Source organism: Peromyscus maniculatus, chromosome 4 (genome assembly GCF_049852395.1).
Source record: "Peromyscus maniculatus bairdii isolate BWxNUB_F1_BW_parent chromosome 4, HU_Pman_BW_mat_3.1, whole genome shotgun sequence".
Taxonomy (NCBI): Eukaryota; Metazoa; Chordata; class Mammalia; order Rodentia; family Cricetidae; genus Peromyscus; species Peromyscus maniculatus.
This window is the reverse complement of record NC_134855.1, coordinates 17,452,226-17,471,237: the sequence shown is the minus strand read 5'-3', so window position 1 is coordinate 17,471,237 and position 19,012 is coordinate 17,452,226. Positions and strand designations below refer to the sequence as shown.

General features: G+C 37.9%; 1 pseudogene; it reads right to left on the bottom strand.

Annotated features, from left to right (window-relative positions):
• Nucleotides 1-348: 348 nt before the first annotated feature.
• LOC102903820 (metalloendopeptidase OMA1, mitochondrial pseudogene) lies at nt 349-1,753 on the bottom strand (annotated as a pseudogene).
• Nucleotides 1,754-19,012: the final 17,259 nt, after the last annotated feature.

The following is a 19,012-nucleotide window of genomic DNA, read 5'->3' as shown; positions in this document are numbered from 1 at the left end:
CAAAGCTTATATATAACTTATTAATAGACATTTTAAATCAAAAGTTAAGGAAAAACCAAATTATGACCAATATATTGGAAAACATGCCTGAAGTTGTTTTCTTTTCCCTTTTTGCTTATTTTTTTTTCTTCGAGACAGGGTCTCATGTAGCACAGACTGACCTCAAACTCACTGTGGAGCCAGGAATGGCCTTGAACTCCTGATTTTCCTGTCTCCACTTCCCAAGCACTGGTATTATTGATGTGCATCATTGCACTTAGTTTATGGGGTGCTAGAGATGCAATCCAGGGTTTTCTGTAGGCCAGGCAAGCACTGACCAACTGAACTATATTTCCAGGTCCACCTGTGGTATGAGTCTGTCCAAGTGCTCAGCTCGGTTTCCATGAGAAGGGTGTGTCGACAGCCACTCTGGTAACTTGGGGTGGCCATGAAGACTCTCTGAAAAATCCATCTGCTGTCAAAATACTGAGCTGGCTCTCACATCCACACAGGCCATTGCAGCAAGCTGTTGTCCAATTTTGTCAGCTTCAGCCTCCAGTGTTCTACTATATGGTCTATCAAACATATATTCTGGCAACTTCGATTGTATCCACTGTCCCAGAAGTGCCAAGCTGTTTCGTGGACACACAGCCCAAATCATTGTGAGAAAAATCATACCAAGGAAATCCAGTAGGTGAACCAGGCCAGCCTTTTCTGAGGCGTGCCCCAGGACAGCATGTGCAATCTCATGGCCCAGAAGGAAGGAGAGCTGGTGAGTTATCAGTTACACTATTCAAAAGCCCAGTGAAAACAATACTTGTCCATTCGGAAGAACAAAGGCATTTACATCTGGGGAATCAACCACATGAATCACCCAGTTGATCTCGGGGATCCCTGGGACATCTTGATTGCATTGTGTTAGATGATGTACCACCTCTTTAACAGTCAGGTGTCGGGGGTCTCTCTCAGGCAGCATATCGTCTTTTAAATTCTTCCATCCACACTTTGTATTCCAGGTCTGACAGAAGTCTGAAGTGTTCCTTCCCCAGTAACAGCAGTTTGCTCCTTCCGGTGACAGGGCTCATTTCCAGGTGAGTGAAATAAAACACTACAAACAGCAGGCCAGAGGCACTCAGACCAAGGAGCAGCTTCCACTTATTCTTCTTCACACTGTCTTTAAATAGCTCCTTCTTGTTAGGAGGAAGTGCCTGCCACCATTTCCTTATGCCCCTGCCCACAATGATGGCAAGGAGCTTCTGCACTGGCTTCGGAATGGGCAGCAAGAAAGGAACTGGGGCGGCCAGACCCCGTGGGGACGTGTGGAAACTCTGGGCAGCTCTTAAGGCAGGGTAGCTCAGAGGGCACGGGGCTGTTAGAGAAGGACCGCCAACCACTTTCCTCGATCCTTGTCTTGGAAAAGAATCACCCCACACAGTACGTTTGTAGGTAAGCACCCCCATTTCCTGGCTTTGAGCATTTGAAAAGCATCTTCATTTTTTTGTTACTGAAAGTCCTATAGAAATGGAAGTTTCCAGGCAGAAAAGTCACTGAATGACACTGGCGGACTGTGTTAAGTCCTCGGCTCACATTTACTTACTAGGGGCCCTCGTGGATGTGAACAGCCTGCTGGTAGGTTCCACTGTTTCCAGTTGGCCAGGAAAGTCACTCCAGAAAGAAAACCGTTTCTCGTGGCAGCCTGCAGTCCATAAAGGAAGCTCATCCTGCTTTTGCTTCGTTATTCTAGCCGCTGCCTGAGTGGGATCCAGCAGCCGGCCTCCGCCTATGATCTTTTTTTTTTTTAAAAAAAAAAAAAACAAAAACAAAAAAACAAAAAAAAAACCAAGCTTTTCTAAAACTTTTATCTTAGCACTCACATTAACCAACTTTTTTTCTTCTTTTTTAAAGTTTTACTTATTTATTATATATATACATGGTATTCTGCCTGCATGTATGTCTGAAGGCCAGAAGAGGGCATCAGATCTCATTACAGCTGGCTTCAAGCCACCATGTGGTTACTGGGAATTGAACTCAGGACATTTGGAAGAATAGGCAGTGCTCTTAACCCCTGAGCCATTTCTCCAGCCCCCTTAACCAACTTTTTAAATGATGAAACAAAAAGGTCAAACAAATAATATTTATAACTGATGTTATGTAAATCCCACCAACATTAATTATCCTCTCATTTAATTGTTCCATTTTCACACTGCCTAATGTGTTATCAAACAGAGACCAAACACCCTTCATTGTAAAAATGTTCCCCATTTTTTAATGTGGGAAAAAATTCCCTTTTAACTAATTTCTCCCTTTAAGATGTCTTAATTGACTCACCAACTATGCTGACTGAATAGAAGAGTAGAAGCCCAAGTGGGTCTCAAGGCAGCTATATATTAGTTATAATCATAGAACAAGAGGTCATAAATTTGAGAGGGATGGGACATAAGAAAAGTTGAAGGTGGGAGAGAGGGTAGAAAGGATGTCAGTAGAGGACTCAATGAAATGAAATGATTGCACAAGTACACTAAAACATGTAATATGTGTGTAGGATATCTGAAAATTTCAAGGTACTTTTACATCTATTGCCTAATGAAATCTTCACAATTATCCACTGAGGGATGGTAAATCTCTACTTGACTAATAAGACAACTAAGAAACTGAGGCATAAAGATTAAGTGGCTTCTTTGAAGTTGCACTTTTGAAGTTTGACAAAACCAGATTTAGATAAGTTGCTTAGAATCTTAAATTCTTTTGTTAAAATTGTCATCTCATACTATCATTCCTAGAACATAAACCTCAACAGAAATCTTCAATTTTAACATCCCTTTAAGTACTGCAGTTTGCATAATACATAATTTTAAGTGGACATAGTGAGCACTGCTTGGGTTGCTCAAAGTAGCAAAAAGATGTGAGGATGAAACTATCAGACAAATTTTATTTATCATGCTGATAAGAGCTCATATGATCTCTGGTCCACCTTCATAGTTTATACTAGAACTCAGCTTTTAACACAGATAACAGTGAGTGCCTTCTAACAGCCACAGCAGTTCAGTTTCTAACAATGTACAAAGAGAATGCCTCAAAGCAACACTGCGTGTCTGCAGGTCTATGATCATGACTTTAATTTCAGATCACAAAAGAGACCTTAAAAAGGATCATGAATCACATTTTACAAGTGAGGGCACAGGTGATGTAAAACTAAATGACCAACTCAACTGGGACACGGCTCCAATTGTGCCTCTTTACCCACTAGCTGATTCATTTGAAAAATGTTTATTTCAAAGGTTTTTTGTTCTAGGTACTGAAAAAGAGCAGTAGAAAAGTAAAAAGAAAGCAATACAAATAAAAGAAGGGAAAGAGAAAAACAAAAATTATTGCTCTAATGAGTTTATATTGTGTGAGAATGGGCAGATATTAAGCTAAAACAAAAGGGTAAATTACAGAATATAGAAAAGTAGTGACACATATGTAGGTGAAGTTTTTGCTGGTCCTGCCCAGCCCCACAGACTCTGCAGCAACTTATAAAATAATCACTCAGAAGCTTACATGAATTAAAACTATTTGGCCATTAGCTCAGGGTTTTCACTGACTAGCTCTTACATTTAAACTCAGCCCATTTCTGTTAGTCTATATGTTGCCACATTTTCTGTGGCTTTACCTGTGTGCCATTACATGCTGCTCCCTGGACTGTGGGCTGATGCCTCCTGACTCAGCCTTCCTTTTCCCAGAATTCTCCTTGTTTGTTTATCCCACCTAAACTTCCTGCCTGGCTACTGGCCAATCGGTGTTTTATTTATTAACCAATCAGAGCAACACATTCAGGTATACAGAACATCCCATAATACCTCCCCTTTTCTGTGTAATCAAAAAGGAAGGGTTTAACTTTAACATAGTAAAATTACATATAACAAAATAGTTATCAAGCAAGAATTGTAGTTATAATATCTAGTTTATTTTTTTTTGGCAAAAATCAAAGAAGATATCCTATCTGTCTTATATTTGTGAGTCCAAGGTTTCATATCTACATTATTTCCTATAAAAACCAAGGAAAACTATAATTATAACTATCTAATCTCTAACTATATCAAAGACCTCAGAAGGATATAATATTACCCAAGTAAACAGGAAGTACATCGTAAGCAGCTTCCAAAAATCTAGAATGACAGAAACAGTTGGCTGCTTGGACAGTCACCCAAAGTTCTTTCGCAATGTTGGGGCATTCATTCTTTAGTCTACAGACCTAGAGTCTCTCAGTTGCTTCTCTCTGTGTCCTGTAGAATGTCTGGCAGTTTCTTTTATGAAGTAGGAACCTAAAGTTCAGTGGTCACCTTCCTATGGGTTCTGCAAGTCCAGTTGATACAACGTTTTGTCAAGCAGTCCATGCAAGAACAGTTTCTTGCCCAAATAACTGTCTTTGTCAAGAAGAAGATGAGCTCCTTATGGAATGTCTTCAACATTCATCTTTTTTTTCTGAAGTAAATTGGTGTGGACAGGAGCAGACATGTCTCATTATCCAAGAAAGTCTAAGTTGTTAAAACATGTTAAATGCCATATTCTGTAGGTCTTTGAAGTGTTTGAAGATTACTTATCAATCTGAAATATATCTATCATCTATCTATCTATATACCTAAAAAACTAAACTAACATGACTATAAGTTTTATTATCATAAAAATTAATTATTAATCTGTATTTTAAATTATCCATTACAATTTAAATGAGTTACATAAACATAATACCTTAAACAAAAGTAGAAATAAATAAAAAATATGTATATAATATAACAAAATCAACTCTAAATTTGTATCAATAAACTAAAATCCATAGCAATGTAAAACATTTCAAACAAGTTGCTGCTCTTTAAAAGTAGATTCAATAATCTACCCATTTATCCTATTATATCTATATCCTATATTTCTATATCACACATATGAGATAAAAATGAGCAAGAAAGACAGGTAAGAAACTCTTTGGGAAATAGAAACATTTTAAAGAGTGGTTGGACAGCTACTTACTGAGTAGGTAACCCTTTGAACAATAATTTGAAGTAAGTGAAAGAGTATATGAGAATATTTGGAGAAAGCCTATGCAAAGATCTTAAATTACATCCTAAGGATATCTTTGGGAGTCCAGAGACAGCATGTTTGGATGCAAACCAGTAGATTACAAGGCCTTACAATCAGGTCTCCATGGGTCTTGCATGGTCTTTTATTTCTACTCTTAGTGAAATGATTGGAGAATTTAGAGCCATAGAGTGCTATTTTTGGGCTTAGTTTTTATTCATTTTTTAAAGAACATTTACTTATTTAATGTTTGTGTGTGTGTGTGTGACTGAGTGTATGTGTACCACATGTGTGCAAGAGCCTTCTGAGCCCAGAAAAGGGTACTGGATCCCCTCGCATTGTAGCTATAGGAAGTTGTAAACCACTGTATGGGTGCCAGGAAATAAAGGTGGGTCTTCTGCAAGAGCAGTAAGTCCCTTTAACAGCTGAGCAATCTCTCTAGCCCCTGGGCTTCATAATCAGTCAATTTTAACATTTTAGAATTACTTTCTGGTCTTGGGGAAGAATGGATTACAGTGAGGCAGGGTGGAATCAGGGAAATCAGTTAGGAGGCCATCCCAACCAATATTTCATGGGATGGGAGATGGTGCTTCAGGGTGGTTGATGGTTATAGAAATGGTTTGAAGTGGCATAGATTCTGGATATTTTTTTGAAGACAAATTCAAGAAGCCTTGAGGTATTACATTTGGGGATGAGGAATAAGCTGCAACAGTTTCAAAGTCTTTAGCTTGAGCAATTCAAAAGATAGCTCTTAAGTTAATGAGAAGCATATATTCAAGAGTAAGAGCATATTTGGAGAAAGATGAAAGCTTAGAGTCAGAAATATTACCCCTGAGATATCTGCACTAAATACAAGCAATGATGTCACATAGGCATTGGATATAAAGCTAGACATTAGATACAAATAATCAAACTAGAAAATACGTAAACATCAGAGTCTAGGTAATATTTAAAAGCTATAATAGGATTAGAGGAAATGGGGCACAGATGCAGGGACAAAGAGAAATCCACAGACTGAGTTCTAGAATAGATTCCGTCTTTAATTCTTAAAATGGAAGCTAAAGTATTGATTGAAGGCTACTAAATTTAATTCTACATTAGGATACTAAACTCAAAATTTCCAAATCCTCTAAAAAATTAGACATCTATTATAGAATATTCTTGATTTTAAGTGTCAGTGGAATTGGAGTATTGTTCACATTCTTGAGATAAGATGAAGGTAATAGTCTGCAGGGCTTGCCTCCACCCATAACCCCTTGATGCTGGTTTACAGCTCTTTGTTTCTGAGCACTCATTCCAATATGCTATTACTCCCTGAGCAGCCAACCTGCCTCACATGATGTAGTACTGCAGTACTTGATTGTGTGTGTGTGTGTGTGTGTGTGTGTGTGTGTGTGTGTGTAATGCTTTACAGGATTTTAGAACTTTCAGACAACTGTGGGAATGTTATAGCCCTTAATAAATGGAATTATCTGCTAGTGTGTTTAAAGGTAGATCAGTCCACAAAATATAGTTATTCTCTTCTCTTAGGGAATGGTTCAAAGATTTAAACAAATCATATACTTATGTATAATGTTAATTCTCTAGAAATTCTGATTCACTCTGTCTGGAGGTGAGTCTAAATATTTACACAGCAAATGATTGTGAAGCTGATGATTCAGAATCAAATCGGAAGCCACTTTTGATAATTCATCCTGACAATCTGTGGACAGATTATGACCTTGAAAGGAGCTTAAAGTGGATTGTTTTAAGGTAAACAAAATACCTCTTTAAGAATAGACTATATGAATCTCTTGAAAGCAATTTTTCTAATCTTTGGCTTTATCACATCATGAGGAAGCCACCTGTGAAGTGTGCTCTGTTTTGAAGAAAATAAAGTAGCAGTTTGAGATGGCATGCATGATATTCCTCTCAAGGAAGCAGGATTTTGCTAGTTGACTTCTAAAGACACAGTAAATTATGTTTTTAAAGCCAAACAAGAAATACACGAAGAAGTAGATCCTTCAGTTGTTGTAAACTCTCAGACTCTTAAGTATTTCTAAAGTAAACAAAAGTCAGCGGAGTAGCTAGGATTTTAAAATTTTCTCCTACTTTAATCCAGGGCCATTCTGCTATAATAAATATAAAATAACACAAAACAAAACAAAGAAAGGAAAAAAAAGAAAGAAAAACTCTTTCCACACTTTTTTAGTTAAAGTTTTCTCTCAACTTTGAGTACCAAGGCCTAAAACTGAACCCTAACCCCCCAGGACAGGACAGCTAAAGAGGAAAGTGGTACTTAGAGGCTGTACTGGAAGAACTATAAGGTCTCTTTAATTCTATGCTCTGCAAGTTCTAAAAATATCTGAGTTTACAGAGGACTAACTTATTCTTATGATCAATTGCACTCGTTTGCCAGAGAGCTCCAATTCACACCTCTAGACTTCATTTCTGAAATAAAGGCAGAGGCAAACATCAGTAACACTACAGCATTACTCCATTTTAAAATCATTTATAGATTCCAAATACTTATCAAATGCCTGCATTGCATTTAGAGAAAATAGCATAGCATTTTGAAACAAATGGCTTTAATTTCTGTGTATATACTTTCCAAACATCTACTGCTTTGTCTTGAATTCTTAGAGTGAATTTGTCTGAGAATTTACCATGTAATGATTGGCCAATGGCATTCCTGAGCATACGTCATTGTCAGGATTGCAAAAGGCTGTCAGCCAAGGTAAAACAAAGCTCTGAGGTTGGCATATTTTACGGCAAGATAACATTCCCCCTTCAGGCATTGCTTACTGTGCATCTCTGAACACCTAGGAACTACATTATCTTACTCTAGCAGAAGGCATCGTGTCTTCTAATGCAAATAATGAAAGAAACTGTAGTTTATAATGAACTATAATTGTGGTGTCATTTTTAAATAACAAGTTTAATATTAAAGTAGGCAATTATAAGTAAAACAACAACAAATAGCAAAATTATATCTAATGTCATATACTGATAACTTTCTAAAATAAGTTTCTCTAATGATTAAGTGCTATAATCTCAAAGCTTATGTCAGTATATGCTTTCTAAGTTTACCTGGAGGAAGTCTTTACCCCATAAACATCTACCTAAGACATTTTAGCTATAAGGTTAATTTTTAGCAGTTCCAGAATGTTTTTTCTTTTTTTTTCATGAATATTTATTTATTTATTTGTTTGTTTATTTTATTTTACAATACAATTCAGTTCTACATATCAGCCACGGATTCCCTTGTTCTCCCCACCTCCCGCCCCCTCCCACATCCCTCCCCTTCCCCCCAGCTCACTCCCCATTCCCACCTCCTCTAGGGCAAAGCCTCCCCCAAGGACTGAGATCAATCTGGTAGACTCAGTCCAGGCATGTCCAGTCCCCTCCTCCCAGGCCGAGCCAAGCGACCCTGCATAAGCACCAGGTTTCAAACAACCAACTCATGCACTGAGCACAGGACCGGGTCCCACTGCCTGGATCCCTCCCAAACAGATCAAGCCAATCAACTGTCTCACCCATTCAGAGGGCCTGATCCAGTTGGGGCCCCTCAGCCATTGGTTCATAGTTCATGTGTTTCCATTCGTTTGGCTATTTGTCCCTGTGCTTTATCCAACCTTAGCAGTTCCAGAATGTTTTTCTTTTTTTCTAGTTATAACATTATGATTCCCTTTGGGGAATTACTTTTTGCCCACTGTTTGAATCTTTTTAAGAGTCAATCAAAGATTGCCTGTCCCTTGGGTGCCTGTGTAAGTGGTAAATACATGACCCAACAGAAATTCATGCCCAAATTTTGACTCTCAAATGGAGTTGTATAAGGGTGGGGAAAAAAAATCTTATCATGTGGGATTGGCCTAACAAAGCCAGGGTCTGCTCCTTTCTCCCAAGTTCTTGGCACCTGTCTCTATGTGGCCTTTTCCAGGCATACTTCTCAAATTATTTCTTCATTTCTATAACCTGCCAATATACTTCCAATAAGTTCCTTTTATTTTTTAAAATTTCCAGCGCTAGACTTTCCTGTTGATCTTTAATTGACATGTAAGACCTTGTACTTTTAAATACATATTTCCTTTCTGAAGAATTATATAGCTTTTAGCATTTTTAACTGTTATCAGCCATTACCCCACTGATGTGTGTACGTGTATCTACCTGCTTGCACACATATGTCATATGAAAGACACATACAAGTAACAAGTTTCCACCAGCACTTTTATGAGGCCCTGATCTTTCCCAATAAAGGGATAATATTTGATTTCTGATAGAGAACATGTGCATTATAAGGAGTGTTCCTTAAATATTCTCTGTTCCGTTCATTGTGAGCTTATGAATCCCACTTTAGTTGAATGAAAAGGAAAAAATAAACTTTCACAGACAGAATACAAAACGAAATACATACCAACCTCATTATAGATTTTGCTTGGTATGTGACCAAAGCACATTAATTTCTATAAGCACTATAAATTTCATTGTTAGTACTAGGTAGAAACCAACATATAAAAAATTGTAAAAACATAGAAAAGCAACATTTTGAGAATGTACATGTAAAATTTTAAAAGGCTGAATAAGATTTTTAAAAGGCATTTCTATAGTTTTGAAGCCTGAAGAATGGGATTTTGGACTAGTCTTGTCTCTATCATTGTATAATCTAATAAATTCATTTAATATTTCATGGACTTAATTTGTCTGTGTGTGACTATTTCCTGGGAGGATGTGAACAAATGTCTACTTATCCCAAAAAGGGCACCAGTGACAGACCAAAGAAATAGTTTTAACTTAGTCTAGCTTGGTGAACCACTGAGTTTATTGGGGTGACTTACAGGAGCATGGACAACCTAAGGGAGACTACACCATCAAAATCTCTCTTCCCATGTAACCTGTAATTGTTTGTATAACTTTGAAGAGGGACAGAGCTCTGTGGGCCCCTGCCTTCTAGGCTGGATGAACAGTCTCCATTTCTATTGCACTTTCTTATGGGAGCAAAATGTACACACGTTACTCAGGCGCTTGGGTAACTGGGATGAGCTTGACCTTCCCCTTGAACCATTTTACTGCTTTTGTCTTCCATGATCTGCAGTTTTGGGTTTCAAAGTTTCCCAGAGGCTCACAAGCACTGAATTTCCCATTGTGTTCATTTCTTCCATGGGAACTGTGGCTTCTGTCATATTTGCTTTTGACCAGATCCCCTTATCTACTTCTTTTCTTTTCCTCATCCTCTTGATTTAGTTTATGTTGTACTCACAGAGAAGCACGGAAAGAGCCTGGTATGTTAATCATGCAGGGATGTCTCCTCAATGGAGGAGATAAAACCAAATACCTGAGTTCCATCCAGAAAGCTGAAAGTGGGTTTTGTGGACCTGGTGACCTTTTTGCTATCCGTGGAGGCAGACCTCACCCAACTTTTGCTATAGAGGCAGACCTCACCCAAATTTCCCAGATGATTATCCCAGACTCTTCCCTGCCTAGACCATTACCCATCCTTAAGAGAGATTTCACATGTACTTTTGGCCTGCTGACATCTACACTCTCAGTCAGAGACCACAGTAGATTCTAGGCCTTTTAGCTATAGAACCACCATCATAGTCACATGACCTTTGTAAAATAGTTTCTATGTAGTCACACCTTTAGCTTTATTGTGTTCCTGGAATTGGACTGATTGTTGCCTGGAAAATTTTCTCAAACTGCACTGTGCTTTAAATAAGCTGACAATGAATCACTTGGTGCTAGACTCCCCAGAAGGCTGATCAAAGTCAATCTGCCCTGGGTTTTCATTCTTATATATCCCCTGTATGACACAAGCAGGAACCTCGCTCAAGTTCACATTATGTAAACATCATTTACATAGTGGGCTAAGTATTGAGATCTGTTAGAGTTTCTCTTATTTGGGCCTCAGCAAAGCTACTAAAGTACTGGAACAATCCCAGGATCCTCACTGAATCAACTTGTTTCTTAATTTATCTGGGAAAAGTTCGATCAGTCAAGTAACTTACAAGAAATGCCCACAAGTGCGTAACTACCAGTAGCACGGTAGTTATGGGGTAACCAATTACCTTCTGATTGGATATGAGGCTAGAACTACAGGAAGAATTATTGCTGCATTTAATGAGGCAATTCCACATAATTTATCTGGTAACAAGAGAGGTTTATTTCTGTGATAACTTACAGCCAATAGGGATGGGTTACAGGATCCATGAGAGATGAGGTAGCATCCAGCAGAGAACTCCAGCTTGGTCTCCCATCCAGATTCCAGGACCACAAGGTATCCAGAAGAGAGAGCAAGCATATATGCACCTTGAGTCTTAAGGGGGTCCCTCTCGGCCACACCCCAGAGGCAGATCAGTCCCAGGGGCAGGTCATAGGCAGGTGTGGCAGTTACCTGCGGTCACTCTAGGGGCAGTGTTTCAAGGTCAAAGCTGGAACAGCTATGCACTACAAGGGACTTACTGCCTGGTATTGTAAACTTGGTCAAAAGTCCATGAGAGTCTAATCTATTACATGGTTTTCTGATTATTTGTTTTTGCTTTAAAAAGTTATGTTGTTAAATTTCCTTCTAAATATTTAAGCATTTAGTTAATTTTTAATGTTTAAGCTTTAATTGAGTGTTTAATATAAAGTATTTAAATATTTAATCCCCATAGATTTTTTTTCCTACTCTTAAGTTTGGTCAGATATGTTTCTTTTCTGCAGTAAGTCAGTGCTTAATGCAGAGACTCAAACTTGGTCATCATTCTAAGTATAAGTAGCTATTATTGTTCAGCTATGAGTGGTCATCTATATCAATCTCTCCCATGCAAGGAAGAAACAGTGGAAAGAACGTAAGAGCTGGACAATGGGGAAGAGTGCTGTGGAGTGCTTACTTGTAGACATGTCATTCTAGCAGAACTCATTAACTCACAGTTGCTGTGCCTTCCTGCATAAGACTAAATCAGTCAGAATGTAATCATCACTGGGGCAGGCTCCCCAAGGCTCCACCTTTGGAAAAGCACTATTGGCAGTTGATGGATGTTGATAGAAAATAACTCTCATTTTGGGACATGGACACTGAGAGTTTGTCATGCCCCAGTGGATGACACTAGACCCGTGTATATGGACAGCATTAATTAGACTCAGGGAGTATAAATAACACAGAAACAAAGAAGACATGAGGTTGTTAGGGATATGATGTGGTAGGAAATGAAAGTAGTTGCATGGAGGTATTTGTAGATAGATTTGAACAAAATACATTTAATAAATTTGTGAAAATGTTAGATAGTTAGTGAAGATATTATTTAAAAAACAAATGCAGACACTAATGAAATTGAAATAAAAAATATAGGAAACAATAGAGAGGGAGATAACAGGGTAAAGGTGATCTGAAGGGGAAAATAAGAAAAGTAGGGGATTCTAATTAGGTAGGAGGGGAGGAGATAAATACAGAAAAATTATAGAAGAGGGTAAAATAACAGTAAGGACATCTGAAAGGGTCAGAAGGAGTCATACTATAAACTACCACCTAAAATGCCTATAATACACTTTAAGTTGGTATATAAATATACATATATAATTTAGTTGAAATATTCTCATTTTGGCTAACAATGAGAATAGAATATAGCCATAGACTAATAAAAACCCAGTGCCAGGCATGAAAAGCTTTCTTCTGAGTTGTTCATCAGAGCTGTCCTAGAGATGCCCAAAACATTAGAGCCTATCATTATTGCAACCTTGGCTGCCCTCAAGAAGTGACTATAAGTCCCTGTTGTAGACACTGCAGAGTTTAGACAAAGGGGAAGACATCTCTGAATTGGATCTGATTTAAAAGCCTCTTCCATGAGGACAAGTTTACTGGTTCCAGAAGGTACTATGCAAGCTTCCAGAGGAGGAAAGCAACCAACAGTCCTGCTGAGCTATGGTGCTTTGAAACCACACCAATGTCAGCATGGCACAATAACCCTAAGTGTGCAGTTGTGGAAGATAGACCTTGTTGGTAACCAGCAGCTCTCTAAATGGATTTATAACCTACTCAACAAGAAGGAAATCAGGCTAGTATTGGAAACCTTGGTAACTATCCAGGGCTAGTGAAGTCATGGATCTTGAAACAGAATCCACAACTCCTATTTTACTAAGCCAGAATAATGTCTAACTGCATTTGTAATATCTTTCCTATGTCCACAGATAAGTGTGGTCCTCACACCTCATTAAGGAGACTTCTATTTTCAACAGATGGAGTATGTTATAGAAACCCACAACCAATAAAAGTACAAAGCTGTGTAATTCAGTCCCAATGGAAATATCTATACAACTCTTGCACCTAAGGCTCAAGGAGCTTTTCAGAAGATGGGGCATAAAGATTGTAAGAATCAGGGAAGCAGGGAATTGGTTGTTAGATTATATCTCTTAAGAATATCAGAAGCTACCCCCGTAAAATTTTACCAATATGAGCAAGGAAGACTCCAATAGATATGCTAACATGGTGTGGGAAAAACCTCAAGGCCACAACAGAACAATAAATAACCAAAATGTTAGTTATTTAGCTGCGTTGTGTTCTTACCCTGCAAGGAAGTGTCACGAAACACGACAGAATCCGCTTATAAGAGTTTTATTAGAGATAAAGGGATAGAGTGCGCAGGCCTGTGGGAGAGACACGTGCGTGGAGAAGAGGAAGAGAGAAGAGAGAGAGAGAGAACCGGGAATATGGCGCTCCGCTTTTAAAACCGGCTGGGGGCGTGACCTATTGGCAACTAAAGAATGCAGAGAGAAGGGTAAAAAGTCTTTCCCAGGAATGAACACTCCAATTGAGTGTGTATGTATATATATATATAATCATTACACAAAATGAGCAGGTTGTATTGTATTTAGGAAGATGTATATTTTATACATACCTATCATTCTATCACCATCTATGTCTTTAGGAAGACATATATTGTCTAATACCTATCATTCTATCATAATCTATTTAAATGTTTGTGTTTAGAACAATTAAAGAAAAATGAGACCATGAATTTGAAAGACAGCAAGTAGGGTACATAGGAGAGTTTGGAAGGAGAAAGGGAAGGGGGAATAGTTATAATCTCAAAAAACAGAAAATATTTTTGAAGAATTAATGAAATCAAGGGTTACTTTTCTGAAAAGATAAACAAGCTTAATGGAGTAGTTAAGATTTTGGACTTAAGAAAAAGATTGACAAAACTCTAAGATAAATCAACCAATTAATTTGGTGAAAATATTGAAATTAACTAAAAATTGAGATGAAAAGAAAGATATAACAGAAGGAAAATTGAAATTCAAATTATCATGAGGCCATCCCATTAAAACTTATAATCTAATAAATGAAAATATTTTAAAAATGGATAAATCTCTAGACGCTTGTAATAAATCAAAACTAAACTCAGATGAAATAAATAATTTAAGTAGATCCACATTCATCAACAAAATTCAAGTAGTAATATAAAGTCCTCTATCAAAAATGCTCAGGACAGAATGGAGTCTCTATATAATTATACCAGAGCTTCAAAGAATATATAATACTCAAACTATTCAAATTATTCCATAAATTAGAAAAGTAAAGAAAGCTTTCAGTTGTTTATATAATGCTAGTATTTACCTTAATATGAAAACCTGATAAAGAACCCATGACAATGAAAATAAAGAGCAATCTCCCTGCTGAACATAAATGGAAAAATTCCTTAATAACATACTTGTAAAGCAATTTCAAGATCCCATAAAAATTGTATAGCAAAGGAAACTGTGAAGCAAGTGAAAAGGCAGCCTACAGAATGGGATAATATCCTTAATAACTATTCACTGACAGAAGATTAGTGCCTAGACTATACAAAGAGCTTTACAAACTAAATACAAAGAGAGCAAAAAACTTTTAAAGATAGTGATCTAAGGAAATAAACAGATAATTCTCAAAAGAAAAATGCAAGTGGCCAATACATACTTTTAAAAATGTTCAACATCCTTAGTCATCTGAAGAATTGAAACTATTTTGACATTTTTATCTTACTCCAGTCAGAATAGCTATTATTGAAAAAAAAAAAAAAGGAAGAACTACAAATGTTAGTGTAGATGTAGGAAAGGGAAACTTTTATCCACCATTGATGAAAATCTAAACTGGTATAGTCCTTATGGAAAATACTAACTGTTAAAGATAGAATGCCATATGTATGGGGGACCTGCCCCTACTTTACCCTGACCTAGTTGACAAGAAGAAAGACAGAAACACACGATAGCTTCGGGAGGACCTAGGATCAATCCTCAATGGCCCAGAACTTTATTCAAAAGGGCTTTTTATAACAATGACATGGGGTGAGGCAAAAAAAATCCCCCTTACTAGATACAGCCAAGTGTAGACCCTTCCAAACACCTGGTACCCAGGCCAGTGGTCAAATCATCCTCTTATTGTAGCCCTGCTGGTAAAGCAAGCTCAGACCTCACTAGGAAACCTCTGTGGGCCCCCACATATATGACTTAGCTATACTGTTCCTGGGCCTATACTCAAAGGAATACATATCCTGCAAGACAGATACCTGCCTCAAGGATGTGGAACCAGCCTAGATGTCCACCAACTGATGAGTGTGTAATGATCACATGGTACATACAGGTAATGGGATTTTATTATTTGGTGAAGAAGAATGTGAATATGGAATTTATGGGAAATGGATGAAACTGAAAAACACACTGTATGACGTAACACAGATGCTGCCTATGAACTTTTAGAGTAGTGTGCTTCACGTTGTGCATTGGTGAAAACTAGAAAGGTGGAAAGAGGCATTATAAGGATGAAGCAGGGGAATAGTAGAACACATCAATCCTGAAAATGGAGGGGGAAATATTGGGTATAGAAAGGTCTAAGCAAGGAAGAAAATAGGAAAATAGAAGAGAGGAGGTGAAAGGAGGGAGGGCAACCAAAACTAAGGATATACATAGAAAAATATATTTTAAAAATACAATCTCAAAAGATAACTTAAATGGAGGTACCTTTTGAGGCTGGATAATGTTTCTCCCAGAAGCATTTGACGTTATACAAAAATTCCAATTCCAAGCATGGGACATCTACCTATGACACAGGCTATTGTGATTGCTCATAGCTGCCCACCAAAATTTGAAGATAAGATTTTTTTCCCCTGAAAACACCACTACACACTTTTGTCACAGGACATAGGAAAATCAAGCTGGAGCTGAGAGAAAAATTTCCTCCATATCAACTAGCCTTCATGGTCACAGAAGGTGCTATGTAGGTTGTTAGGGGGAAAAAGTTATCAAAAGTCTTCCTCAACTGTGAAGTCTGTGAGTTACAGTAGTGGCTCATTACACAAGATATACCCTATAGTGGAATAGTGGCATGGATGGTTAGGAATGTAGCTATCCACTTTTCAGTTGGATCTTAGTCCTCCATAGGAGGGAACTCCATAGGAGGAAACTCACGCCTGTTTCTACAAGCCTTGGCCAGGGAGGCCATAGACCTTCTTGGTCAGGGACGTACTTCTATTGTTTTGTTACAAACTGCCTTCTAAATATTCATATTTATACTCGTCGATCAATGCTGTGTCCAGCCTTCATCAGAGAAGCTCCTTACTACAGCAGGCTACGGTTAATGTAGAAATTCATAACTGACCGAAGTGCTGAGAACAAATGAAGACAAAGGGCTCTGTTCCAATTGGGGCAATATATAGTTCTCTCCCAGCTTTAGGAACCATCCTGAAATAGAGAGCAGAAAGAATGGAAGAACTGAGGATGGTGAGTTGTAAAAAGATGTCTTTCTGGACATGCCAGAGCCATTACACCCATGAAATCACTGAAGCATTCATTATCATCAGCAAACTTTCACGAGACTGGGGATACTGATATTTCCCCAGAAGGGCTATCAACAGTTAATGTTTTTTGGGGTTAGGGGTGTCACTTTCTTCAGTGACAGATAAATTACCCTTGCTCCAGTGTATAACTGTCCACTCCTGCTTGGGCAACTAACTCTAAATTTAGTGATCCACCCACAAAAAGAAAACTTCAAAGTAGGTGGGAACTAATTAAAGTGAAGGGTGGAAAGTGGAAATGGGAAAGGTATGAGGAAGGGTAATCAGAAATGAAAATGCTTAAAATTCATAATATACATCTGTGAGACTGTCAAGCAATAAAATGGAAAAAAATATATTAAAATTTTCTGATGTTTTCTTACTCTTTTCTATCATCTAAGTAATTCAGCATATTTCATACACTCCCCAGTCGTTCTATGTGATTCACTCTCTGCTCAAGGCCCCCTCCTTCCTGAGTCTTGCATGCTTTGCTAAAAGCATCTATAATTCAGGAAGCTGACAGAGAGTGGAAAAGGTGGAAAGGCAGCAGATGGGTAGAGGAAGCAGGGAATCTGAAAACAGCCAAGAGACAGTAGCAACCCAAGCCTCCAGATACATTGCTTTGTTTTGAAGGATATGCATACGTTCTCATGAATATTCTCATGTGATGGTTATATCATACAGATGTGTGACACTTGCCATCAGCGTATGAGACAGGTCCAAAGGGGCAAGGAACAACTGACTATGTGTGTTGGCTTTTAATTGGAGTAATTTACTGTAAAATTATCTGCAAATCTTTGGCAAATTGATTTAACCTCTCTGAAGCACAGTTTCTTTATATATAAAATGGACTAGCTTCCACAGTTTTTTTTTTCAGGGTGCCTTGAGGTAATAATAAATTCAAATATTAAATATGGTTTGTCAGTTCTAACTTACTATTAAATGAAGAATTTGGCATGTTACAGTAAAAATGTTTTAAGTCTTTTTTTTATTTCTTTTTTCGAGGTTATGATGCAATTACATCATTTATCCCTTCTCTTTTCTCCCTCCAAATTTTTCCACATACCCTTCTTGTCACCACTCTATAAGTAGTGAGACCTAGGAGAATGGAGCCAATACATGAGGTGGACTCAATTTTCATGCAATAGCCAGCTTTATTCAGAACATCAGACAATTTGTGTTCAGGGGGTTAAGAAGAGTCACATGAATAAAGTGTCCATTCACAAGGGCAAGCCACGTGTGGCAGGCAAGCTACATGTGAAAAAAAGATGTTTTTCCATAGAGACATATACACAAATAACAATATCCAGTTGTAATGAATAAGCTGAAGTAAACTCACTCTTATCTGCTACACCCAAGAAGAGCACAAAAACACATTCCAAGAAAAATTCTGTGTTTTGAAGAAACAGGACACAAGACTCTCGTTTTGTTTTCTTGGCGTTTTCTCATAAGCACTCAGAATTCTCTTCATGTGACTCCATTCTTGAACCATGTTCTGACTCTTCCTTGCTGTCTTTCAAATTTATGGCCTCCTTTCCCCTTCTGTGTTGTTACATATACTCATACAGTCTTATCAACATGACTGCCTGAATATGAGCCCGACAAGGACAACAACAATAGACACGTATGGGTTGGGGGTGTCAGGAGACCTTAATCCAGCACAAAGAACAACAGGGAGCTAAGGAATGCTAAGAGTGGGAGAAATAGTCTTCCTGAAGTTCTTATTCTTAAATGCTACAAGTTATATGGTTCTCAGAGCTGTGAAAATGTTCAATTTCACGGATTTGTTATAGGGTGATGAGGATTAAATACACATGTTAGAATACCTCTAAATATTAAAACATACATTTTTCCTCTTTGTATTTTATGCCTCCCCTATTAGCGAAACCTAGTCTCCCAGTCTCACTTGGGTAAGGTAGACAGAGAGGGTTGGGAAGTAAATAGACATTGAGCAGCCCTGTGCTAATGAATCTCATTCCATGTTTGGTTGCAGAGAGAATGATTTCAGTAACATAAGGACAAGGCCAAAGGGGCCTTGAAAACACACCCATATTTTCTAAGATCCAGTGTGGCAAAGAAGCAGAAACAGGAGTTATGAGACATGGAGGGCAAATCAAGTAAATTCAAGGCACATTGCAAACTGTATGATCTGACAGTTGAGGAAGCAGATAGAATGAGATATTTCAAAGGTTCCATGTAGAAAAGGGGTCATC